This window comes from Vipera ursinii, assembly GCF_947247035.1.
Source record: "Vipera ursinii genome assembly, chromosome: 9".
Classification (NCBI taxonomy): domain Eukaryota; kingdom Metazoa; phylum Chordata; class Lepidosauria; order Squamata; family Viperidae; genus Vipera; species Vipera ursinii.
Genome location: NC_139523.1, coordinates 16,609,234 through 16,636,567, shown reverse-complemented (window position 1 = coordinate 16,636,567; position 27,334 = coordinate 16,609,234). Strand labels below are relative to the sequence as shown.

At 42.1% G+C, this 27,334-nt stretch overlaps 1 long non-coding RNA gene across 1 annotated transcript; it reads left to right on the top strand.

Annotated features, from left to right (window-relative positions):
- The first annotated feature begins 301 nt into the window (after positions 1-301).
- On the top strand, positions 302-27,334 carry LOC310644421. The gene is made up of 3 exons (XR_014493297.1): positions 302-321; positions 1,879-1,975; positions 27,038-27,334. It is a non-coding gene; the product is annotated as an uncharacterized lncRNA (long non-coding RNA).

The window sequence follows — 27,334 nt, the reverse complement described above, 5'->3', positions numbered from 1 at the left end:
GCCTCCGATTAACATGTCATTGATATAAAGAAAACATTGGGGCAAAGTGAGGAAACCCCCTGTTCAGGCCCTGAGAAACAAAGGTCTTGGCTGACTGTCTAAGAGTGAAGGACTTTTAAGGGATGACTTAGCTTAAGTTCTTCCCAGCAGATCCTATATCCAACCTGCAGCATTTCCTATTTTTCTATTATTATTATTATTTTTTTGGCAAGTGGGGCTGCTGCAACTTCTACTCTTCTGCAGGTTCAATTGCAAAGGGATTCTGTGCAGATATACCAAGAAGCACATCACAGCCTCTGGAGTTTGCTGACATTAGCAAAGGTAACTGACACCCTTTTTGACTGCAGGCGGGGAGGGGGTGGTGTTAGTTTTGAAACTTTACACAGTTCATCTCCTCTGTATGAGGCTCTCTGGGTTGGTCCAGCAGAAGAGAAGCCAAGGGGAGGGCAACCATTGTCTTCCAATCTCATCAAAGAGGCAACCTTTCAAATGCTTAACATTCCCCAGCTCCAATGGGGCCTCCAGCTAATTGTCTTTCCTTGTTTACAAAATAACAGGAGAAGGCTGTATGCCCCCAAAAGAGGAATGTGCTTGTTTGCTCATCTCCTGGTCTTCAGTAGTGTGCTTATCTAGGCACGTCCACCAAGAGTTGCTTCCTGGTCCAGCTTGTGTCCCAAGAGTCCAGCCAAAGGGTGGGATCGAGGAGACTCACCAAGATGAGCTGGAGAGCTATCATCATCTCCCATAGTTGTTCATCAACACAGATGCTACCTAAGATTCTAGAGGTAATAAATAACAATCAGGACAAGGAGCCACTAAGGGACTCATCCAGTTAACTTTCCAACCTGGTCTTTCTGCACACCATGGAATGTCCATGTAGGGCAACATGGAATGCCATAACCCAGCTGTCTTTCATGCCTAAGGCGGGACTGGAATTCCCAGTCTCTTGATGATTGGCCCAAAGTCACCCAGCCAGTTTTCATACCTAAGGTGGAACTAGAACTCCCAGTCTTCTGGTTTCCAGGCCAGCACCTTCACCAATACACCAAACTGGCTTAAAGGGTAATTCCTGAGAGAGGATTTTCATTTCTACTTCAAAGCAAAAAGACATTCCATGTCATTTTAGAAGCTTTTGGAATAAATGTGTTTTACACCTGTATTTAGAAATATCTATTCAACCAAGCTGACAATTAGTTTAGTGGGTGACAATTATGGCCTGCAATCTCATTGTCAAGTCTTACCGTACTGATTGGCTTATTTTATACAATTCCATTTCTGTGGTGTTCGTTAAAGTGTGCGATTAAAGCAGTGATTCCCTTAACAAATGTGAGAGAATTAGGGAGGCACCTTCCTGCATTGCTTCCAAATGTTATCTGGATATTTAGGACTTAAAATTGTTTCAGGACTTTTACTTCATCAACAGTTCCTGCAAATTTCTATCACAATCATTTTTCTGACTCTTTACAACCAACAAAAAACTGAAGCAAAATTTCCCGGAACTTTTGAGGGACTGCAAAAGCCTGACTTTCTGATGCTGGTTCTGAATCAGCTTTTGCTTCTGCTGGTTTGTTATTTTTTTAAAAAATAACTTCATCAAGCTCGCTAAGAAAGTCACTAAAATAGCTGGATTGAATTAGCTGAGAAGGTCAGTTGCAGATGTTTATCCATGAAATCAGGGATGGTCTGATGGTTTTTTTTGTCCACGTTAGTCTTCCACCTTTCACCAAGTCTCTGCTCCACAAGGAAGTGGCCTTTAAATCATGCCAGAAACATTGAGCAACATGGCCTGTAAAAATGAACAGGTTGCCTATTAGTGTTTAAGCATACAGTAATTTTGACCTTGTTTGGATATTGCTACACTTGTCCTTTATTTTGCAGAGAGTCCAAATTTGAAGCTTTGGCTCAGGCCCAAAACGTCTGAAGCAAACGGTAGATAAACCATTCTCCTGGAAAACTACTGGGAATACTGTCTTGGGTGAGTTTTCTTGTGTTACATGAACATTGGGGAGATGTTCTTGGAAACGGAGTTTGAACATAGTTCTTGCATCAAAAGCTTGGTCTCATGTTGGATCAGAAATTAAATCTGATTTTACTCTTTGACTCTTTTTTTTTATTGAAAAATTTTACAGTACATTTTTGAATACAAAACCCCTCCCCTACCCCTCCCCTCTCCCCAAACCTCCCCAACTCTCCCTTCCCCTGCCCTCCCCCCTCCCCGACTTCCCAGAGCTAAATACAGGGTATAAAAATACAAACAAACATAATCTAAAATATGCAAACAACAATAAAATATTAAATTCTATCGCACTTTAACTCTTAATAAAATAACTACAAGCTGATTATACATCATATAAATCCACTACTTATTCAAATGCTAAGTGAAATTTTTTAGTCCCATATTTGTTTTGAATATAATCTATCCATATCTTCCACTCCACGGTATATCTCTGTTGCGATTGATCTTTCAAATACGCTGAAATCTTTGCCATCTCCGCCAAGTTGGAAACTTTTAAAGTCCATTCTTCTATAGTCGGCAGTTCTTCCTTCTTCCAATATTGCGCTACTAAAAGTCTCGCTGCCGTAATTAAATTCAACATCAATTTAATATCTACAACGGTAGTATCTGTGATAATATCCAATAAAAACAATTGCGGAGAAAACTTTATCCTTTTCTTGAATATCTTTTGCATATTCCACCAAATTTTAATCCAAAAAGCTTTAACCTTTTTACAAGTCCACCATATATGAAAATACGTTGCATCCTCACAACCACACCTCCAACATTTGGGCTGGCAGTTCGGATACATACTTGCTAATTTTTTAGGATCTAAATGCCACCTGTAAAACATTTTGTAAAAGTTCTCTCTTAAATTTTGGGCCTGTGTAAATTTTACTCTTTGACTCTTATCTGGATGTGGAAATAAATTGTAAGACTGCAGCAGAAAGCAGTGTGAAGAGAAGAAGCACAGGATTTTCATTGTTTGTTATATGACATTTTTCCTTTTCCCTCACCATATTTTTTCCTTTTGGGATATGTATTTCAGAAAGTAAGCTTATAGGCAATGTCTGTCTTCTTTTATTGATTGAAGAAAATCCTTTAGAAATGTTTTGGCTAAAGATGTGGATTCAATTATTTCCTATTAAAATAAATAATTGCATGCTTACAAAGAGAATAGTCCTAATTTAAGTATGACAGTCAAGAGAATTTACATGCACAGATAAAGCATTTGGAGGGAAGTGACATAGTTAACAGCTGTACTTAGACAAGTCACTATCTTAAAGACTAAAAATAATTTGCAGATTACTGTGAAGAGAATGCACAAATACCAGAAATGATCAGAATTGACCTGAAATAGGCAGAACCATCCACCTCTGCATGGTTTTTAGCCCATTCCATCGGCACTTAACCTGTGCCTAATCATTGTCAAAGCTATGTAACTCTTTATATAAAATACAGAATACATGCAAAGTTTGCATTAAAGTGGCAAAATGGCTTGTCAGCACAACTTTAAAGAAAAAAAAATCAAAAGCTTAGTAAATACAGGTTGGGAAATCTGTAGTCCTCCAGGTCTCTGCTCAAGAATCTCCTGGCATTGTTCAGTCTTGGAGCTGCTGATGAGGCCTCTTGGGAGTTGTAGTGCACAATTTCTGTAGGCTCACAGGTTCCCAGGCTGGGCGTGTGCATTAACAGGGACCATAAACCTCTACCTTGTCTAGGCTGAATTTGAATATTAGAACACGATACACTATGTGCAAAAACAAATCAGGAAAATCCAGGCACATTTTTTTTAAAAAAGTAGCTCGACAGGGTGAAGGCTAAACGAGTCTCCTCCCTAATGGGCTGGCTTTCTATCCACAGGTATACATTCTACAAGCAGATCCACAGGTGAACATTTCAGGGAGGCAGTTCAGAAGGCCCTGGAGTTCTTCCATGCATGTCAGCTTTTTTGGCCTAAGTCCAAACACCTTCAGTACAGATGAAAATGAGAAGATCCTGCAGCAGAAATGCTAGTCCAATAGGACTTGCTGATTCTTGCCTTTTTTTTTTAGGTCCAAAGGTTGAGTTCAGCCTCTGCTGCTCTGTAAACGTGTCAGATTGCAGGGAGTTTGGCAGTCTGTATTCCTGGGGTGGGTGGGGGTGGGGGTGTTGAGCAAAGGCGGTGGTGGAAAGTCACACTGGGGAGTGCAGTTAGAGGCAAATGGTTCCATCCCTGGGAAAGGAACCTCCCAGTTGGCGGTGGCCACTTCCCCTTCAGAGAAAGGGATGGTTCTGTAGTCTTTCAGGTGAAGATGGAAATCACCATTTGAGAAACGTGGCTCTGGACAGATTGTTGTTGTTGTTAGCTGAGAAGTCATGTCTGACCCATCGCGACCCCATGGACAACGTTCCTCCAGGCCTTCCTGTCCTCTACCATCTTCTGGAGTCCCTTTAAACTCACGCCTACTGCTTCAGTGACTCCATCCAGCCACCTCATTCTCTGTCGTTCCCTTCTTCTATTGCCCTCAACCTTTCCCAGCATTAGGCTCTTCTCCAGTGAGTCTTTCCTTCTCATAAGGTGGCCAAAGTATTTGAGTTTCCACTTCAGGATCTGGCCTTCTAAAGAGCAGTCAGGGTTGATCTCCTCTAGGACTGACCGGTTTGATCGCCTTGCAGTCCAAGGGACTCGCAGGAGTCTTCTCCAGCACCATAGTTCAAAGGCCTCAATTCTTTGGTGCTCAGCCTTTCTTATGGTCCAGCTTTCACTGCCATACATTGCAACTGGGAAGACCATAGCCTTGACTATATGCACTTTTGTTGGCAGGGTGTCTCTGCTTTTTAGTGTGCTGTCTAGATTTACCATGGCTTTCCTCCCGAGGAGCAAGCGTCTTTTAATTTCTTGGCTACAGTCCCCATCTGCAGTGATCTTGGAGCCCAGGAAAATAAAATCTGTCACTACCTCCATTTCTTCCCCATCTATTTGCCAGGAATTGAGAGGGCCGGATGCCATGATCTTGGTTTTCTTAATGTTAAGTTTAATGTTGAGACAGATTAATCTGCCTCAAAGAAGAGGAGGTCGACCTATTCTCCAAAGCACTTGAAGGCCGGACAAGAAACAATGGATGGAAAATAATCAAGGAGAGAAGCAACCTAGAACTAAGGAGAAACTTCCTGACAGTTAGAACAATTCATCAGAGAAATGGCTTGGCTTCAGAAGTTGTGGGTGCTCCAGCTCTGGAGGTTTTCAAGAAGACGATGGACCACCATTTGTCTGAAACAGCATAGGGTCTTCTGCTTGAGCAGGGGGTTGTACTAGAAGACCTCCAAGGTCCCTTCCAACTCTGTTATTATGTTATCTCTTCTGAGTAGGGTTGATTAAATGACTGCTAAGAAATTGGCTCTATTAATCCCATGATACTGGTGTGTTGGGAGGTGGAGTGGCCCTGTGTTTATTTCACAAAGGAGGAAAGACCAGTCGATAAAGGCATTGTTCCTGCATAACTCCATCAAGGTAGTCTTTCTGAATCTTTATACCTGGAGAGATGGAAGCCTCTTTTAAGAATAGCAATTGTTTCCAAATATCAGTCAATCCCCATGTGATAACCATAAAAGAATGTGGAAATGACCTTGAAAATGGAATGGATAAGCCACTAAGGGAAGAAAAATGACAACTCTGTCCTGGGAATGTAAGAGGGATGAGAAGGAAACTCAAAATAAAATCCACTTTGATTCTCTTTGGTATAAGATGGGGCAGAGAAAAATTCCGGTAGACGTCTAAGTTTCTATTTGTCCCGTAGCAAATAAAATGCCAAGCCTGGAAACCACACAGTGTCTGTTTTCTTGTCTAACATAGAGGGCCCACAATAGCTAGCTGCAAACCTGGGTCTTCTCTAATCCTCTTTTTTTCTCATTTTTAATTTCGACGGCAATCCTGAAGGCACCATTCTGCATTTGCATAACACACATGCTCCTGATTAATCAACAATTTTCTGGCTTTGCTTGTCACCTTAAATCACAAAGTAATCATGGGCTGGATTTGCAGAACACGCACTAAGTTGAAAGGTGACCCAGTCTGTCATGTAGATCCAACCACAAATGGGATAGTTGTTGGTGGTTTGGGTGAAGTCCAGGGTCTGTGGAAGATGAAAAGTTAAAGGTACACTTCATAACTCAGCTTAAGAGAGGACCTTTCCTCAAATAATCCAGTGAGAACCGAGCATGTTCAGTGACCCAGAATATTGCTTCATCGTATGGCGAGAGGGGCAAGAAGGTGAGAAGGATGAGGGGGATGAGGTTGGCCTCAAGAGGTTGTTGGACATCGTACTTGTAAAAATTCAACCAATACCTGGAATTCAAGGCAGGAAAGCTTGATTGGGAAAGGTGATTTCTAACCCAAAGTCTCAGAAGCTACCTCTCTTTTCTTTTGGCAGACAGCCAGATCATTAGGCAATGCTCATTTGTTAAATCCTTGCTGATTATAACACAAAGCACCTCAGTTGGGTAGGTTAACATTTGGCAGGTACAGTAGGAATTTTTACAAAATTGTGCCTTTCTCAGCAAGAGTTTTTTTTTAAATGGGGCTGAAGAAGAGATATAGTAGCAATCAGCAAGAAAGGCCCCCTGATAGGGTGGGACGGGACTTGAAAGCATCACACCCCAAAGCTGGCTGTTGACAAGGCTTCCCTTAATTTCCTTCTGTGCAAACAGAGTCCCTTTAACAGAGCAGATGGTCAGATACGGTGGTGATTGAAACCCATGTAAATAATCAACACAGGCCTGGCTGAATAGAAAGAAACTACCCACAGACAATTGAAGAAGAATCTCTGGGTCCTCTGAACCAGCTTGTTCCCCACGTGGAGCCCTGCCTGCAATTAAACTTTCAGGGAGCTATAGATTGTGAAGTGCAGTCACAAAGTCCATCATATAGCCCAGGGGTCCGCAACCCCCGGTGAGCAGACCAGTACCGGACCATGGCATGCCAGCAACCAGTCTACACAAACAAGCAAAGCCCCATCCACCAAATGCAGGCAGCACACAAAACCACACCCCCTCCGGTCTACGGAAAAACCTCTCTCCACGGAACCGGTCCCTGGTAGTGCCCAAAAGGTTGGGGACCTCTGATGTAGCCCATAGCCCAGACATGTCAAACACAAGGCCCGGGGGCCGGATCCGGCCCGCCAAGTGGTTTCATGCGGCCCGCGAAGCCATCCTGGAAACAGTGAGGGAACGGCCCCCACTGCCTTGGCCCTGGCCCAGAGACCCTCCTTCCGCCAGAGACCCTCAGATCTGCCCCACTCCTGCCCAGGCCCCCATAGGCACCCTTGATGCAAACGATGTAGAGCTGGCCACGCCCACCCAGTAGGCCATACACACTCTAGCCACGCCCACCCAGTAGGCCACACCCACCCGGCCCCCTGAGGGCAACCTCAATGCTGATGCGGCCGTCAATGAAATTGAGTTTGACACCCCTGCCATAGCCCAATCATATAAATGTAGTCCTTGACTTATAACCATTTGGTTAGTGACCATTCAGAATTACGATGGCACTGAAAAAAGTGACTTATGACTGTTTTTCACACTTACGACCACTGCAGCACCACGGGATCAATACCTGGCAACTGGCATTTATTTCTGACCGTTGCACTGTCCTGCAATCTTGTGATCACCGTTTGTGACCTTCCCAGTTGATTTCCAACCAGCAAAGTCGATGAGGGAAGCTGGTTTCTCTTAAGGACCCCATGATTTACTTAATAACGGCAATGGGTTCCCTAACCACGGGGGCAAAAATGTTCACAAAATGGGGCACAAGTCACCTAACAACTGTTTTACTTAGCAATGGAAATATTGGACTCCATAAGTTGAGCACTACCTGTGGCCCATTTTGCAGCCAAAATTTGGTTGCCCAACTAATTTTCAGCAGTAAATTTTTAAATATATATAAAGCCAGGTCTGGTTTAGAGGAGATAATGAGTCCCATGAAGGGGTTGCATTACTGAAATTTTCACTTTTTGAAATTCTAAGTAGAATGGAATGGAATGGAATGGGATAGTAGAGTAGAGTAGAGTAGAGTAGAGTAGAGTAGAGTAGAGTAGAGTAGAGTAGAATAGAATAGAGCTGGAAGGGACCTTGGAGGTCTTCTAGTCCAGCCCCTGCTCATGTAGGAGAACCTATACCATCTCAGACAGGTGGTTGTCTAGCCTCTTCTTAAAAGTCTTCAGTGATGGGGCACATTGATTCTATGCCTCTGTTTATACAACTTTATGTAACCTTGGTTCCAGCTTGACAGAAATAGGCAATGAATTCTGTAATAATACACCTCTCATTTATTTATTTTTTTTGCACTTTTGTTATTATTTGAAGGAATCGTCCTCTGGTCCATTTTGTAAAGGGCTCTACTCAAATTGATTAAAACAGATTAACATATGGTAGGTAGCAGTACATGCTCAAGCAAAGATAAACAAGTACAGGCATGGTGCAGCATCTAGAACAGAAGTGTCAAACTCGCGACGTCACGTGACGTCGTGCAACGTATTGGGATGGTTTTGCCATTGACACCCCTGATCTAGAACCCTAATGGCAGGTCACTAACCTCAACCGCACATGCGCTAGCCTCACAATAACTGAATTTGGTTCAAGTTAAATGCAACCTGGTATCATTGTATAGTTTGCACTACTGGTAAATCTTGCTTACCAGCTGCCTTGTGCAGTGACCATTCAAAGTTATGACAGTGCTAAAAAAAATAACTTTGTGGCCAAATTGCACACTTGTAGACAGTATGCATTGTACTGTGCCTGAATTTCCCCCCCATTTCCCCCCCCCCTTTGTCGAAGACCAGAGAGAGATTGAACATTCAGTATGGATCTGTGGCACTCTTCTGAATTGATATCTAAAGGCTTCCTGAGCATCCAAATCAGTTTAGAAGCATGTCAACTTGCTGATTTTATTTCATTAAGCTGTCTTTGCATCAAACATCTGAACAGAAATCTTCACATTTCAGTTAAAAAGTTACCACACAAACCATTGCATTGAATACTTTGGGATTTACTTCTGAATTAAATATCCATTTATACAAAGCTCATAGTCTTGAAAGTGCAACACACCTCCTTTTTATTATTTTACCAAGAAATTAAAGGTTGTGCAAATTATGGATTGCATCTGTTAAAAGAGTGATTTTCTCATACTCCTAAATCCACAATTTTGTACCCTGCACTTACTGTTTCTGAGCTTGGCTCCTTATGGGAATTAATAACCCAAGTAATGTGCTCACCCACAGCTCTGTTTCCCCACACTGCGAAATGCACATTTTAAAAAGAATCAATGTGTGTCTGCAAATTCCCAGCCCATGAATGTTTCATGCTTGGTCTTGCTAGAACCTGATTATGCAGTTGTTTTAAATAAACACATTTCATCATTAATGAGCCCTGGGCATATTTAGGGAAGTGGTCCAATATGTAAAGAGGCAAGGAGAAGGAAGTTTTTGGGGAAGAAAGTAATACACGTAGTTGACTTACAACTATTCCTTTAGTGACAGCACTGAAAAAAATCATTTATCATCGCTTTTCACACTTAATGACTGTTGCACATTTTGCAACTGTTATATTTTACAAAAATTTAAAACAATGTCACTCTTCTTGTTATTCCTTGTTTGCTAAAAAAATAACGGGTTCTTTCATGAAAAATACTTTATGTTAACAGGGAAAAGGGTCCAATGTTCTTTTTTACACAATTCAATTAATTAATTAATAATAATAATAATAATAATAATAATAATAATAATAATAATAATAATAATAATAATAATAATGTTGGAAGGGACCTTGGAGGTCATCTAGTCCAACCCCCTGCTCAGGCAGGAAACCTTATACCATTTCAGACAAGTGGCTGTCCAGTCTCTTCTTAAAAACCTCCAGTGTTGGAGCATTCACCACCTCTGGAGGCAGGTTGTTCCACTGGTTAATTCTGGGAATGCTTCAATTCTGGTTTTCAGTATGGTAAATATTAATATAGCCCATGCCAACAAAAGCTCTTTGAGGGCCCTGCATAATTTTTAAAAGTGGGGAGGGGTCCTGAGAGGAAAAGTCTTTAAAAAAGTACTGCTCTAGTTGTACTCAAGACAGCTCATGAAATTATAGAACTGGAAGAGAATCCCAAAATGCAAAACATAAAGTTCAGAAGCAGTAAGAAGGAAGAGAAGATTCACAAACAGGGCCAGTTTAACAAACAATGCAAAGGTTTACCAAGACAAGGCATGCTGTATTTGGAAACATTTATTTGGAAACAATGGAAGGGAGCTTGCCACTTATAAAGGTTTTGTAATCATTGTTGATCCAAAGGTGTGGGTGTAGGAAGGCACACGCCTGCCACACTTTGCAAAAAAGAAAAACAGTGTTGTGTATTGAAAAGATACCACGGAAGATTCAACTGCAGCCTAATTTGGATAGCAGTTCTTGAACTAGAGCTGGTTCTCACTATTTGAAGAGTGGGCTACAGTAATCCTCAATTTACAGCCATTCATTTAGCAACTATTCAAAGTCAAAACGGCACTGAAAACAGTGACTTATGACTGGTTCCCACACACTGTTGCAACAGCCCCATGGTCACATGATTAAAACGTGGCTGCTTGGCAACCCAGGTCATGTGATCACCATTTGCAACCTTTCCAGCCAGCTCCCACAAGAAAGTCAATGGGGGGGGGGGGAAAGCTGGATTTACTTAACAACCATGTAATTCACTTAACAATTTTGATGATTCACTTAACCACTGTGGCAAAAAAAAGTCATAAAATCGTGTGACTCGCTTAAACATCACCTTGCTTAGCAAGGTGAAATTTCCAATTGTAGTCATTAATTGAGGATTGCCTACATTTCAATATTTTTTTAAGTACTAATGAACCTTGAAAGCTCTCAACCATTGTTAGCTCCTGGACAGAAGGCCACTTCCTAACAAAAAAGCTGTGGGTACAGTCAGTGGTGGAATTCAAATATGGGAACAACTGGTTCTCTGTGTAGATGCCACTTCTGGAAGTCCATTCTGGGCCTGGACAGCAAAAAATTAGCTACCGGTTTTGCCGAAATGGTGCGAACTGGCTGAATACCACCACTGGGTACAGTGGCCATCAGATGTCTGGAGGATATGGTTAAAAAGTCAGGATGGTGGCCAGGATTGAGGTTTTGCTTGTTTTAGATCAGCCACCTAGCTCTTCCAACCGCACCATGTGGACATCTGTTTCGACAATTGACAATCTATTAAAGGCTGCCTTGTTGGAAGGTGTCATTACAAGGCCATGTCTAGCCAGAAGAAATTAAGGAGGGCTTATCTTAGGTAGAATTCAGATAGGAGACTGTCTGGGAATGCCAGCAGCAGTAAATTACACCAGGGGGATGTTGCTGGACATTGGAAAGAAGGCAAGGGCAAATAATTTCAATACAATCATGGAGATAATGTCAGCATATAGATGTCTAAGTTCAAGTTGAGCTTCACTCAAGAGTATCATCACTAGGGCTTGCAAATATTGACTGGAAGAGTCTACATACCTATTAGATGGCAGCAAGATGTTTGTCTGAATCAATTTTTCCCTACCTTGGTAAGTTCCGGGTATGTGGACTTCAACTCTGAGAATTCTCATCCATGGCCATACTGGCTGTGGAATTCTGAGAACTGAAGTCCACACAGCTTGTAATTGCCAGGTTTCACAAACACTGGTGTGGACTCTTCACCTCTGCTTAAAGAGTTGCCCAGTGCATGGCTAGTGTAAAAAATCCTTAAAAGAGTAGCAAGGAGGAAGTTTCTGATCAACATTAAAAAGAAGTGAGCTTAGGACAAAAATGTGGGCCAAGACCCAAACAAAACTGCATTAAAGGGAATCCCATTTTAGTGACATTTAATCCCTTTAATTAAACACCCTAGGCCAGACGATTGCGCCTTATGCATTTAAATGTTTCTTCCTTTTGGCATTCTAAAAATCTAAAGTCACTTACCACGTTTGGAGAGGCTTTCCTGGCTGAGGTTTTTTGGATATTATACACAACCTTGAGGATTCAGGTGGGTCTCAATGTGATCTATATATGTAACTATCCATATGAATGAGCACATCCATCAGGGGTTATTATCCCATTAAGCCACCATATGCTCTATTTGTTTGGACAAGGCATTAACATCTTCTTTGAAGCTGGCCTTTCTTGTTTTTCTAAGAAATGCCAGGTTTTGTTTAAATCTTTTTTCACAGTAGAAGAGCTTGTGGATGGGGGCAATTGTGCGTATGTGATAACCTTGAGATCTTGGGGGTGGGGGGAGGGCAAGGATCCTGCAATCATCTGCTCTGTCTGAAAATGTGCAAGCAAACATCTGGTGAGGAGCAAGGCACCTTTTGCCTGGGAGAAGTGGGACAAATGTTTGTCTTTTCGGTGGCAGCTTCTGTAGCTGAGAAGGTGTAAGGTGTCAGGGAGGACCGGTGTTGTTTCCAGGAGAGAAGAAAGAAGAGGGACTAAATTGATTTCCATAAATATTTGAGCAAGGCTGAATTATTTATGACCCTTCAGCTATACAACAGAGGTGATGGGGGGGAGCAAATGAAGGAGGGGTAAGGGGAGGTGAATTTTCTAGATGATTTCATTAAAAAATACGACCCTACACACCCACACCCACACCCACACACACGCACACGCACACACACACACACACACGCATGCGCGCGCACCCACCCACCCACCCACCCACACACACACACACACACACACGGATTCCAATCCATGCCAAGTCTTTCCTGCCTGAAATCTGGAAGTCAGTCCCTTCCTCATGGGGCTTCCTCCCCTATTTCTCTCTCCCTATTTCTCTTTTTCTCTCTGTTCACCTCTTGGGCTTTGTCTGTCTTAATCTGCCAACCCTCTCAAAGGATGGCATAAGGATGCCCCTTGGATTCTACCCCCTCCTGTAATTGGAAGCCTTTGTCATTCAGATGAAGGCAAGTGGCAGAAAGCCGGGAGAAAGAAAACAGAGAAAGGAAGAGAGAATAGGATCTCTTTGTTTGCCTTGCAAATGACAGGATGTGGGCAAGAGACAGGAGGGGCTCCCCATGTTTGGATGATCCGGCCCATTCCTTGTTATGGGGAAGGAGTTGTCCCAGGTTGGGGGGGGGAGGGGGAAACATGAGGTCTCCCACCAAACACTGCTACACAAAAGGCTATCTTGACAATCTCCTGTCCCTCCTTGTTGGATATTTCATCCTCCCTGGGAGTCTCGGTGCTCTCTGAGCTTGGTTGCTTTGTTGCAAACATTTCACTACCCAACTAGGCAACATCATCAGTGCTAGAAAGGAGTCTGCTTGCTCTCTGTTTACATAAAGGTAAAGGTAAAGGTTCCCCCGCACATGCGTGCTAGTCGTTTCTGACTCTAGGGGCCGGTGCTCATCTCCGTTTCAAAGCCAAAGAGCCAGCGCTTGTCCGAGGACGTCTCCGTGGTCATGTGGCCAGCATGACTAGACGGCAAAGGCACATGGAACGCTGTTACCTTCCCACCATAGTGGTCCCTATTTTTCTACTTGCATTTTTACATGCTTTCGAACTGCTAGGTTGGCAGAAGCTGGGACGAGTAACAGGCGCTAACTCTGCTACACGGCACTCGGGATTCGACCCACCAAACTGCCAACCATCTGATCGACAAGCTCAGCGTCCTAACCCACTGAGCCACCGTGTCTCCTCTGTTTACATACAAATGGCTTAACCTGGCAGCGTTGGTAGGAGTGTACTTGGTAGTTCCTTTATTGGGTTGCTGCTTACTGCTTAAATTTGGTCTGGAATTAATCCTGGTGTTCTAATCTGTTCAACTGTATCTCACTGTAGGGAGAAAAACACCCCCCCCCATTTCTTCTAACATCACTTTTAATATTTTAACAAATAACTCAAGGCAGCCAACCTATCCAACATACCTCCCCCCTCCTATTTTGCCCTCAACATCAACCATGTGAGTTGGGCTGAGAGAGTGTGACTGTACCAAAGCCATCCAGCCAGCTTTCATGGCTAAGGCAGGACTTGAACCCACAGTCTGCCTCTGTCTAGCCTGATACTTTGGGTCTCTGGTTCCATTCCATTCTCCTTTGTATCTACATACTCCTTCATTTCATATCCTTGCCTCCACCTTATCATAAGACTGTAAGACATCCTAGAAAATAAGATGATTGCTTTGGTTTCTAGGACATGGATGCTTAGCGACCAGTCCCACCTATATGTAATTGCCATTTTTGTAAGAGTGTCCTCAGCATGTTTAGATGCTCAGCAGGCCATCTTTGCAGATTGCAGATCTTTGGCAACTTTGTAAGTACCTGATGTGATGGAAGATAAAATCAGAACCCCTTGATCTTGTTTTGAAAAACAAATTGCAACACTTTTGAAGCAAGGCTTCAGCATGGAATGTAACAACTTTCCTGGGAACTGATCTCCACCAGCAAGTGTGAAGACATCTGGTTGGTTGCTTTTAGCCTGGAGGGGAGCAAGTCACACCTCTATGCAATGTTGGAAGGACTGTTTGGGTGGCATGTCCTTATGTTTTCCCTGGGATAATGGTTAGCCTAGTTAGGTTATCCTAAAAAGGCTACCATCACAATATCTAAGGGGCTGCCACAAAGAAGAGGGAGCCCAGCTATTCTCCAAAGCACCTGAAGGCAAGCCAAGAAACAATGGATGGAAATTAATCAAAGACAGAACCAACCCAGAACTAAGGAGAAATTTCCAGGCAATTCGAACAATTATCAGTGGAATAACCTGCCTCCAGAAGTTATGGATGCTCCAACACTGGAAATTTTAAAGAAGAGATTGGACCACCATTTTTCTGAAATGGTATAGGGTCTTCTGCATGAGCAGGGGGTTAGACTAGAAGACCTCCAGGTTCCCTTCCAATTCTGTTATTCTGTTACTTTATTACTCAGGCCCTAGTTTACCCCATATCTCCCTCTTTCTGAAGGGTCAGCAGCATTATAGAGTAGGAACTGGGGCAATTGTTCTGTCAAAGCTTATTCAGATAAATATAACACTAGGAAAAAGTGTTATTGCACACATTCGCTCAGGAAAAATGTGCCTTTTTTGTGTGCAGTAAACCTTTGGAATTTGCCACGTCAATCTCACACTTTCCCTAATTTTCTCAGAAACTGTCAATGATTGCACCAAAGAATTTAGGAAGACAAATCTTTAACCCTTTTCTTGACTCCTTTATGTCATTCTAAACTTAGGGGACACTGTTGCTGAGAAACAAAACAATCTAGAGGACTCAAATCACGGTATTGAAATAATTTTAATTCAGTGGCTGTTAGCACTGCAACCTGCTTTAATTTGGTGTCAGATGGTGCTACATATTCCCTTCCACTTCTCATTCAGTCTGATAGAAGGTTTTTAATTTCAGAATTTATTTATTTTTTTATAAAAAAACAGGAATCTGTTAGGACCTTTTCTAACAGCTTTTATCAAAAGTGCACACCACATTTCTATTTGTGTTGTTCTTTTGCTACCATAGACTACCACGGCTTTCTTCCTGCAATTTTGTCCAAGGGAGCCAATAATTTTGGAGAAAATCTTAGGTTCTCCTGCTTAAGTGGGGGGCTGGACTAGAAGACGTCCAAGATCTCTTCCAGCTCTATTCTATTCTGTTCTGTTGTGTTCTGTTCTGTTCTGTTCTGTTCCGTTCTGTTCCGTTCCATTCCATTCCGTTCCAGTCTAGTCTAGTCTAGTCTATTTTCTATTCTGTTCCATTCCATTCCATTCCGTTCCGTTCCATTCCATTCCGTTCCGTTCCATTCCAGTCCAGTCCAGTCCAGTCCAGTCTAGTCTAGTCTAGTCTAGTCTATTTTCTATTCTGTTCCATTCTGTTCCATTCTGTTCCGTTCCGTTCCGTTCCGTTCCATTCCATTCCATTCCATTCCATTCCATTCCATTCCATTCCATTCCATTCCATTCTATTCTATTCTATTCTATTCTATTCTATTCTATTCTATTCTATTCTATTCTATTCTATTCTATTCTATTCTATTCTATTCTATTCTATTCCATTCCATTCCATTCCATTCCATTCCATTCCATTCCATTCCATTCCATTCCATTCTATTCTATTCTATTCTATTCTATTCTATTCTATTCTATTCTATTCTATTCTATTCTATTCTATTCTATTCTATTCTATTCTATTCTATTCCATTCCAGGGAATGGAATTGGAGGATTTTCAGATTGCAAAGTGTGGGCAACAAGGGAAGCTGCAGAACAAAGAGGTGTTGTAATTCTGGATCATAATGCCAACGGTAGCATTCCCTGCCACCTCCAACAATAAACAAATTTCAAAACCCTCCAAAGGAAATTGAAAGCCATTGGAGAATAAGAGATGGGGAAAGTTTTTTAGGGGGTTGGGGAAAAAATACTGCATCTGAGAAACTGCAGAGCAGATTTTGGACGTGTCCAACAAGTCCACAGGTAGCTTTGTTTCCTTGTGATTTTTTCCCCCCATCATTCAGAATTTGTGGGAAAACTATTCTTTTGCAATTAGGGTGGGGTGTGTCAACCTTTTGGCTAACAAGGAAAGTGGAAACCATTTCATTTGAACTTAACTACCTGGCAGGCCAGGGAAATGCAAAATAATGGCTCTTTTAAATTCTCAGCTTGTTATCAGCTACAAATATGCTACAGTAATCCAATTTGGGATTCAAAAGCAGAACAAAAGGACCCCTTCCCTCCCTCCCTCCTCCTCCCTCCCTCCCTCCCTTTAAAAAAGAAGAAGAAGAATATGCATTCTGAGCAGGCTCTGTTTGCAGATTACCTTCCTGCACCAACTCCCCATAAATGCCAAAACAACCTCAGAGCAATTCCCTTTCCCCTAAGTGACATTTGAAGGAGTTGGAATGAAATCCTTGTTTTCAAGAGGAGGTGTGCTCCTTTGGGCAATCATTCCCTTTTGTTTTCCAGCATTGTTGTTTTGATGGAGGCAACACCAGTGAGGGGAGGCGGGGCCCAAGAATTCCCAAGTAATAAAAAAAAAAAAGTCAGATTACACAACCCAGGGCAAAGTCTTTCTCCAAAGGCCCTTCCTCTCTTCTGCTGTCCTTTGCCTGCCATTCTGATGGGGAAGTAGCAAGTTGCATCCGGAAAATTGTGCAGGTAGACCTCGACTTACAAAAGTTCCTTTGGTGAACCTTCAAAGATAATAATAATAATAATAATAATAATAATAATAATAATAATAATAATAATAATAATAATAATAATAATAATAATAATAATAATAATAATAATAATTTTATTTGTATACCGCCCTTCTCCCGAAGGACTCAGGGCGGTGAACAGGGCAATAAATACTAAAATACAAAGATACAAAAATTAAGAGAAGATTAAACAAAGTGCCCAATGGCTTTGAACAATAAGTTAAAATACATTAAAAGCAATAATAAAACCCAAACCCATCAGGCCAGGCCGGCTTGTTCAAACAAGTAGGTCTTTAGATCCCGTCGGAAGGAGCGAAGGTCGGCCGCCGCCGTCCGGAGCTCAACCGGTAAACCCAGCTTGCTTTAAGTCCATTCAAAATATCTGATTCCTTCAGATATGCAAATGAGCCTTGAAAGTTTTCAGTGACCCTCTTTTAAAATGGGCCTCTCAAACAAAGGCAGGAATTTGGGAGAGGGGTAGATATGGAATAGGAAAATTTTAAACTTTCACCCTAGGAAATCCTTCACAACCCTATTTTATGAAAAAATAGCAATGTTATACTGTATTTAATATTGGTCTTCAGCTGCCTGAAAAACCCAGCAACTGAGTAACAACGGCAAAGAATTCAGTATAATTAGAATGTATATGAAACACTTACAATGGCAGTAAAAAAAAAGGTAGCCGATGGCCGTTTTTCACAGGTACGACCTTTGCAGCATCTCCCACGATCCTGCGATTAAAACTGAGGTGCTGGGCAACAGGTTCATGTTTATGACGGTTGCAGTGTTCCAAGGTGACCTGTTTTTTTGGTGACTTTTTGACAAGCAGAGAGTCAAAGGGGAAGCCACATTCACTTAACGACCTGGTTACTAACTTATCAACTGCAGCGATTCATTTAAATAAGAATCACTGAAAGGTCGTATTTTGGGCAAGAAAGGTCGTAAAACGGGCCAAAATTCACTTAACAAAAGTCTCGCTTAGGAACAGAAAGTTTGGGCTCAGTTGTGGTCTTAAGTCAAAGACCACCCGTGTTGCTAACCAAAACTACAACACTTGAATGAGCTCTTCTGGTAAGAAAAATGTTTCGGAATAAAGAGTCAATCCTCTCCCCCCACTTTCCCCTTTCTCTCTTCCCCCCCCCCACATACTTTTGACGACAGCAACGAAGCCATTAGGATCACTTCTCAGTTTGCTTGTCATGTGCTGGCTGAGTCCGTCCTTTAAGGAAAGGCATCTGTTGAACATGAGACTCTCAGCAAGGAGACAGATGGCATTTTATTGCCTGACTGCAGTTCAAATTCCTTTTATTTTTCTGGAAGCTTGTGAACATGCAGGTGAGTTCTGAGCAGAGAGGCAGGCGTGTGCTCCATTGTTTGATGTGATCAGAAGGCCAGGTGCCCATCGCTGCTACTTCTGATCACCTAGGGCAGGAGTAGGCAGCCTTGGCTCTTTTATGACTCATGGACTTCAATTAGTGCAGGTTCGAGTCCCACCAGGCTCAAGGTTGACTCAGCCTTCCATCCTTCCGAGGTAGGTAAAATGAGGACCCAGATTGTTGGGGGCAATTAAGCTGACTTTGTAATAATGCCGCTTGGGTGTGTGTGTGAAGCCCTAATAAGCAGGCATATACATAGAATGAAGGCTACTGCTAAGCTTGTAAGCCGCCCTGAGTCTTCAGAGAAGGGCGGGATATAAATGAAATTAAAATAAAAAATAAATAAATAAATTCCCAGAATTCCTGAGCCAAGTGGCTCAGGAATTCTGGGAGTTGAACTCCATGAGTCATAAAAGAGCCAAGGTTGCCTACCCCTGCCCTAGGGGGAGTAAGAATTTCCTCTAGGTGACCAATCAAACAATATAGCAATAGCACGGAGACTCATATACCGCTTCACAGTGCTTTACAAGGCTCTCTAACTGGTTTACAGAGTCAGCCTGTTGCCACCAATACTCTGGGTCCTCATTTTACCAACCTCGGAAGGTTGGAAGGCTGAGTCCACCTTGAGCTGGTCAGGATCGCTGGCAGCTGGCAATCAGCAGAAGTAGCCTGCAATACTGCCTTCTAACCAGGAGCCGTGGTGGCGCCGCCTTTGGAATTTAGAAATCTGCTTTCTTTTTTGATGTGGGTAGTTCTCAACTTACAGCCACAGCTGAGACCAGAATTTCTGTTGTTAAGTAAGGCGGTTGTTAAGTCAGTCAGGTCCAATTTTACAACCTTTTTGATAAGGTAACCTTTATTGCCATTACTCTGTATACAGAATGGCAACGTGTTCCATGCTTTTGCCATAGTTGCTAAGCAAATAATTGTAATTGTTTCGTGAATTGTGCAATCTTTACATGAATCCATCTTTTCCCATTGACTTTGCATGCGGGAAGACGATTGGGAAGATTGCAAACGGCAATTGCGTGACTCTTGGATGTTGCAACCATTTTAAATACATGGCAGAACGCAAGCAGCCAAATTGTGGTCATGTGAAGCTGGGTAAGATAATTCCTGAATGGCTCAAGAAACCTGGCAGTTGAAGTCCACAGGTGTAAAGTTGTGATAGTAGCCCACTCTGGTCAAAAGCCTCAAGATGGAGGTCATGGCAATACGATCAAAGGCCCATCTCATCTGAATGCACACCCATCTTGAGTTTTTTTTACATGTATCCAGTGGTGGGATTCAGCCAGTTTGCACCACTTCGGCAGCTATTTTTTTTGTTGCCCAGGCCCAGAATGGACTTCCGGAAGTGGCATCCACACAGAGAACCGGTTGTTCACCTATTTCAGATATGTCAAACACAAGGCCCAGGGGCCAGATCCGGCCCGCGGTTTCATGTGGCCTGCGAAGCCATCCTGCAAACAGTGAGGGAACGGCCCCCACTGCCTTGGCCCTGGCCCAGAGACCCTCCTTTTGCCAGAGACCCTCAGATCTGTCCCACTCCTACCCAGGCCCCCCATAGGCACCCTTGATGCGAACGATGTAGAGCTGGCCACGCCCACCCAGTAGGCCATACACACTCTAGCCATGCCCACCCAGTACGCCACGCCCACCCTGGCCACACCCATCCAGCCCCCTGAGGGCAACCACAATGCTGATGCGGCCCTCAATGAAATTGAGTTTGACACCCCTGAGTGAATCCCACTGCTGCACGCACCCCCAGAACGGTGCTGATTACTTTCGATACTAGACTTTTTTTTTGGCCACTGTCATGCCTCATCAATTATCCAAAGTATGCTGCCTTTCCTGTTTTCAGTCCATATTCATATTGCCTTGTTGTTTTGTTCTGGCATAGGGAGCAAAAGATGACATTTCTGCTTAAAGATGACATTTATGTACAATGGCTTCCTATTCATACTGGAAAGGCACCTTCCACCTGTACTCTGGCAGCTTTCACAGCCTTCTTTTACAGTCATCTGACTTGGCAGGGCATCAATAGGTGAATAAGTGGTAAATTCCATCATTTAAAACTCTGCGCTGGTTGTCCCCCCCCCTTTTTTTTTGGTTTGTTCAGGTTTTAGCACTACAAGGAGTGCTGAATTATTAGGAGACACACTTATCTTAAAAAGACAAGGTACACCTTTTAGGACAAAACCACTTCCAACAACGCTGTGATCTCATGATTTACATCAGGCTGATATTCAAGGAGAAATTTCCCTTTAGTTCCATTTTGTCTGAACAATGTCCTGATTAGCAACTGTCAGATTTGGGATTTAGTTGTATCAAGGATGTACCTAGACTGTCGGTGAGAATCCTAGATGCAGTTTCCTCTTGAATTTAGGACTTGCTTAGTGACCGACTCTTCCTTGTCTGGTGCCCTCAGTTGTGTCATGTTTTAAGTCCTGGAAACCCCAGCCGTCACGGTAGTAGAAATGAAACCTGTCACAATTTCACTCCTTCTAAAGAGCATCAGGTTGGGAATAGGCTTTCAAAGTACGTGGTATGAGTAACAAGACAAATAGTAAGTCCTGTTGAACTTACACCAAGATTTTTTTTTCTGCAGTCAGAAAGTCTGAAGTCCAGGGTTTGTATCTTTTGCAGCCAGATTCAGGTTCCAAGATCTCTTTGTTCTAGAACAGTGTTTCTCAACCCTGGTAATTTTAAACTGTATGCGCTAACTCCCAGAATTCTCCAGCTAGCACTTTCTCCAGCTAGCACTCCAGCTAGAAACACTGTTCCAAAACCAGCTCAGAAACGGGTGTTTTGCTTTGTTTATGCCAGCTGAGAAGGGCCCTAGGCTGGCCTCTTGCAATGAGTTGTTTCGGCAAGTAGGAAACTAAAAAAGGTTTTAATTATGATTTATTTTATTTTATTTCAGAGTGATAAGGCTGCCTGGCTCAAACTATCTCATTCTTTCTCAACCCAAAACATTTCCATTTGGCTACTCTCCCATTTTTAAGCTGCTGGTTCTTTCAGGATCGCTCTTATTGGCCTTGTTCACACAATACACTAAGCCAAATTTTGTTCAGCCATTGTTCGTTAATCAAGAATTGTTGATTTCTCACAGCACTATGTTGTGTTGGAAGCAATATGATAAACTTGCCTGGTTCTGACATTTGGTTACAGGAGGTCCTTGACTTATGACCACAACTGATCCCCAAATTTCTGTTGCTAAGCAAAGTAGTTGTTCAATGAGTTTTGTCCCATTTTACAACTTTTTTTGCCATAGTTAAGTGAAGCAAGTGATCGTTAAGAAAATTTGGCTTTTCCCTTTGATTTTGCTTGTCGGAAGCAAAATACATGCCAGTTGCCAAGTGCCTGAATTTTGCTCATGTGAGCAAGGGGCATGTGAAAAACGGTCATAACTCACTTTTTTCAGTGCTGTTGTAACTAAATGAGGACTACCTGTATTATTATATGATTTTGTATATTTGTTACTTGGTTGCTTGGTTGTGTCCTGGAAGCTGCCCAGAGTCAGGTGGACCTGGGGTGACATCTAAATTGAATAAAATAATAATAAAAATAACAGCTTAGTTTATTATGCAAATCTAACCATGAGGGTCCTTTTTCGAGGAAACCCAGGTGAGCCAACCATGGTTTTGCAGGATGTGGGAACACCTTCTTTCTAGCATGTCTGCTGTTGGAGAAGCCAGCAAGTCAAAGAGTGGGATTGCCAGAGGAGGCACCTGCTATTTCGCTTTTGATTAATGAGCATAATGGAAACCGTCTCCCTAGCCCGTCATCCTTCTTCTCCTCTTCCCCCCCCCCGCTCTCCCCCTCCATGTAGTCATATTATCTCTTTGAAGCACATTTTTATGCAAATGGCTTTGGTGTTCTTTTCACCAGGCACAAAACAAACCCAGACAGAGAACTTGACTGGGCCTAATATGGAGCTTGCCTCGGCTGCTTCAGTCGAGAGGCAGAAGTGTGTCTCTGAACAAAGGAATATGATAATTGCTAGCTGGATGGTGGAGTTGGGGGAGGAAGGAGGAAAGAGGCAAGGATGGGATGCTTGAGGATGAGCAGCAGTTTTGGAAGAACAGGTTGTCCTCCAGGCTTCCTAGATGGCACAGCAGCAGCAGGACACCATGACTATCTACGTTATGTATGTTCTAGCCAAAGAGTTGGCCATAGATTTTCTGCAAGAGCCACTATTCCATCCACCCTTCTTGGGGGACTGGGATTAAGGCTACCCTATCTGCAATATACAAGATGGCTCAGCTGTTAAAGATGCCAAACTTGTCCGTTGGAAAGCTGACAGCCCAGATTTGAGACCTGAGCATTGCATGATGGGGTGAGCTCCCATTACTTGCCCCAGCTCCTGCCCACTAGCAGTTTGAAAGCATGCAAATGCAAGTAGAGCAATAGGTACCACCTCAGTGGGAAGGTAACAGCGTTCCCTGTGCCTTGGCATAAGTCATGATCATGGAAGTGTCCTCAGACAACATTGGCTCCCTCGGGTAAGAAACGGAAATGAGCATCGCCCCCTAGAGTTGGAAACGACTGGAAAGGGGAAATTGGAGTGTCATTTTGTGGTTCTCAAAAGTCATATCTGTGATTTCTTAAGATACGCTTCCCTCTGTGCATAAAATTTCCAACTTTTCTCTTCTACTTATAAAGAAAAACTTTTTCATAGCAGGTCACGTCTCTTGACTTAAAAATACAAAACGCAACTGAAGAGATCTCTGTAGAATTATAATTAAAGTCCAAACAGTAATCTAAAAATAATCCTCCCAGCCTTATAGAACAAATCAGATGGAGCTGTTTAAAGACAATTTAAAAAAACCAACATCGAAAATGTAATTACATTATTGGTCTGTTAATCCAAAACAGAGCTTGAGGTCTCATTCTCAATTTTTCCCCCCGCTCTCTTTATACAAAGCATAATATTTTCCCAGTTTTGAAAAAGCCATTCAGAGATCCACCCTGCTCTTTTCTAAGGAGCGATTATGTTTTAGAAACTGAAACTGTTAAAGCTAAGCCATTTTTGAGCTACATACATACATCCCAAACACTAGGAGAGTTTTTTTCATGTAATCAATCCTGTTTCTTTGGTATCAGCTGGGTATCCACAGAGATGCTATTACAAGGGTCTTCAAACATGGCCCTTTTATGACTTGTGGACCAACTCCCAGAATTCCTCAGCCAGGCAAGCTGGCTGAGGAATTCTGGGAGTTGAAGTCCACAAGTCATAAAAGGGCCAGGTTTGAAGACCCCTGTGCTATTAAGACACATGGGTTCTTGTTTCTTCACCATCTTAGTTGCCTAGTTGTGTTTGTGATAGCCGTTTGTTCCCTACAGTAGAAGGAAAAGAGGTAATGTGTTACCAGGAGAGGCAAAAGTGGCATTAATCTGATTACAAATTACATATGACACAGGGGTTGATAGCCCAAACACCTCCCAAATATTGCTAGAACTAGCATGCAATGACTCAAAACACCCAAATTTAGCCAGAAATCTTGTAAGATCAAAAGTTCTTACAAGATGTTGTTGCTCTCACAAGTCTTGTTCAAGAACAATGAAGATCTTGTCCTCAGATAAAGTTATCATATATTCATGTGAGATCCTGAAACGTTTGCAAGATAATCTTTGGGGAGGCTGCAGATTCCATTTTGGTTGAGAAAGAAACCTCTTCTCCGCTGACAAGAAATCTCCATTGAATATGTGTAAAAAAAAAAAGTATTTGGAGCGAGTAGCAAACAAGCATCAAATTTTGATTATGGTCACAGTCAAAAAGCAAAATGTAGTAAGCTAAAATATTAAAATGGAAGAACCTAGCTAATTGCCTCCTGACATGGAACAATCAATCAGAACTTAATTATATCCCAGAGTTTCCTTTCAACAATTATAACTGAAAAGTTATTTTGCTATGGTTTTTTTTGAGATTTCTACAGATATGCCAGATGATGGAAAGCATTCTTTTCCACAATACATTTGGAATGATTTACAAGAAGGGTGAAATCAAGATAGAGCATCACATTTGGTAAAGTGGACAGCTCAGCAGAAACTGGAAAGTTGATCTAACACCTGACCCCAGTCCTGGGAGGCAAAGTTGCTATCCCTCCATTTTAGAACCCTTGATAGGGAGAGTACAAGTAGTTCTCATCTTACAACCATTTGTTTAGCGACTGTTCAAAGTTAAAACAGCACTGAAAAAAGTGACGTATAACCGTTTTCCCACCCAACCATTGCAACACCCCCACACACACCCCGTGGTCACGTGATCAGAATTCAAACACTTGGCAACTGACACATATTTATGATGAGTTACAGTGTCCCCAGGTCATGTGATCCCCTTTTGTGACCTTCTGACAAGCAAGGTCAATGGGGAAGCCAGATTCACTTAACAACTGTGTTACTAACTTAACTGCAGTGATTCAATTAATGGTGGGAAGAAAGGTTGTAAAATGGGGCTAAATGTACTTAACAACTGTCTCGCTTAGCAACAGAAATGTTGAGCTGAATTGTGGTCGTAAGTTGAGAACTACCTATAAAAAAGCTCTTCTACAAGGCTTGGAGAGAATATTGTATAAATACTTAGGAATGCATAAAGCCCTAATCCAACAATTAGTGTTACAGGGATAAGAAAGTTTGCTTGTGTCTTCCAAACTCAGATCTAGAATCCATTCCTTAATCTCTTGTAAAACCCTGTCAACCTAGTATTGTCAAAGACTTGATGATCCATGACTTGTTGGGTCATCATTTCAGAGATACTTCCTTAAACCAATAGAGGTTGTACTAACAATCCACAATTAATCAAATCTGAAGCTATGGGTTTTTTCCCAAGAGGAGACAAACTTGTCAATAAGGATTGACTTGGAAAGAGTTCTGTCCCCCAGAATTAATTTTAATTGGTAATCTCAATCCTCAAATCCTCATATGAGCCTCTATAGATAGGTAATATAGCTCCATGTTCAAGCTTTTATTTGAAATCCAGGGAAGGACACCAAGCACAACTCTTAAAATCCTAGTTTGAAGTACCGTACCTCCATTTTTTTTTGCATCTTCATAGATAAAAAACTGGTGCATCATAAAGTATTAAGCTTAGCACATTGGCCCTGGAAAACATAATTGCAGCAGGGACAGAGTAATTTCCATGCTGGTTGGCAAATTAATGATTACATAGGAAGGGGTTTTTTTTATGCAAAATGAAATCTTTTTCTTGGTGCTTCCAGATATTAGAGATTGAAACAATTTCTAAAAATTTAAAAATGCTTCATTTGCTTAACCTGATTGCCATTGATTTTCCCCTAATGGGGGACTTTAATGCATCGTTTTGTGAATACAACCATTTCTCTCCTCCCTCACATCCGGATATTCAAGTCCCTGTAGCTTTCTTGGCAAGATTTGAGAAGTGGCTTGCCATTGCCTCTTTCCTGGGGCTGGGAAAGAGTGACTGGCCCAAGGTACTCAGATAGCTTTGTGCCTAAGCGGGTCTAGAAACTCACAGACTGACCTCACAGTGTCCTGGTTTCTAGCCTAGTGCCTTTTCCTACCCCAAATTGGATCTCTACTTTTCTCTTACTATAATTAATTTCTACTTTTTCTTCTCTACAACAAGTATCTAAGGCAAGGGTGTCAAACTGCTGGCCTGCAGGCCGGTTGCATCATACGGAGGCTGTGCCCACCCCAGCTCCAGCAATGCAAAAAAAGTCATAATACGTCGCGACACATCGCATGACATGGCGTGTTCGACACCCATAATCTAAGGCTTATAAACTTCATTGAAGACCAACTAGTGCTGGGGAGAGGATGAATGCATTAGCCACTTCAAACAAAATAAATATTAAGGGGTTGTGGTTTTTTTTTTTTTGCTAGCATTAGGGGATGAATTTCCTTTCCCCCCCCCCTAAAGACCAAATTAGGGAGTTGATATAAAGATTAAATAAAAGGTGGGGCAAAGTGCAATTTTGTTTAATTCCCCTTTTGGTGGGGCTTGAATCTGAAGGATCTCTATCCCATTCTCTTTCTTACTTCCATAATATGTTTAGATTGTTTAGGCTGCACTTGGTACATTTAAACCCTGGTTAAAAGTATCTCATTAAAGCAGCAAGAATAATTTCCAATCGTTAACATAGCCCTCCTTAAGTAATCCAACATGTCTCCTTGTCAACTTTTGCAGAGAGATGCTTATTACTGTGTATCTTCTTTCTTTCTTTCTTTCTTTCTTTCTTTCTTTCTTTCTTTCTTTCTTTCTTTCTTTCTTTCTTTCTTTCTTTCTTTCTTCCTTCCTTCCTTCCTTCCTTCCTTCCTTCCTTCCTTCCTTCCTTCCTTCTTTCTTTCTTTCTTTCTTTCTTTCTTTCTTTCTTTCTTTCTTTCTTTCTTTCTTTCTTTCTCTCTCTCTCCCTTCCTTCCTTCCTTCCTTCCTTCCTTCCTTCCTTCCTTCCTTCCTTCCTTTCTTTCTTTCTTTCTTTCTTTCTTTCTTTCTTTCTTTCTTCTCTTTCTCTTTCCTTTGCTTTCAAAGAACAAAACTGGGGTATGAGCTGCTTAGCATTCAACCTGAACTCCCACTTTGCTGTTGGCCAATTGCGATGCCCCTTATTCCTGATGGATATCTGAGTGAGCAGGTGAGCCTTTTCTCTCATAAATTCCTGTTCAGGGTGTACTTAAAATTCTGTTTCCATGGAGACTCATTCTTCCAATTTTGAAAATTCCACTTTCTGCCCAAACTGATGCCAAGGAAACCTAGTCACTTCCCTGCATATTGGAAACCAGGGCAAAAGGGATTGAGAGCAGAGGGGGAAATGCAAGCTTTGATACA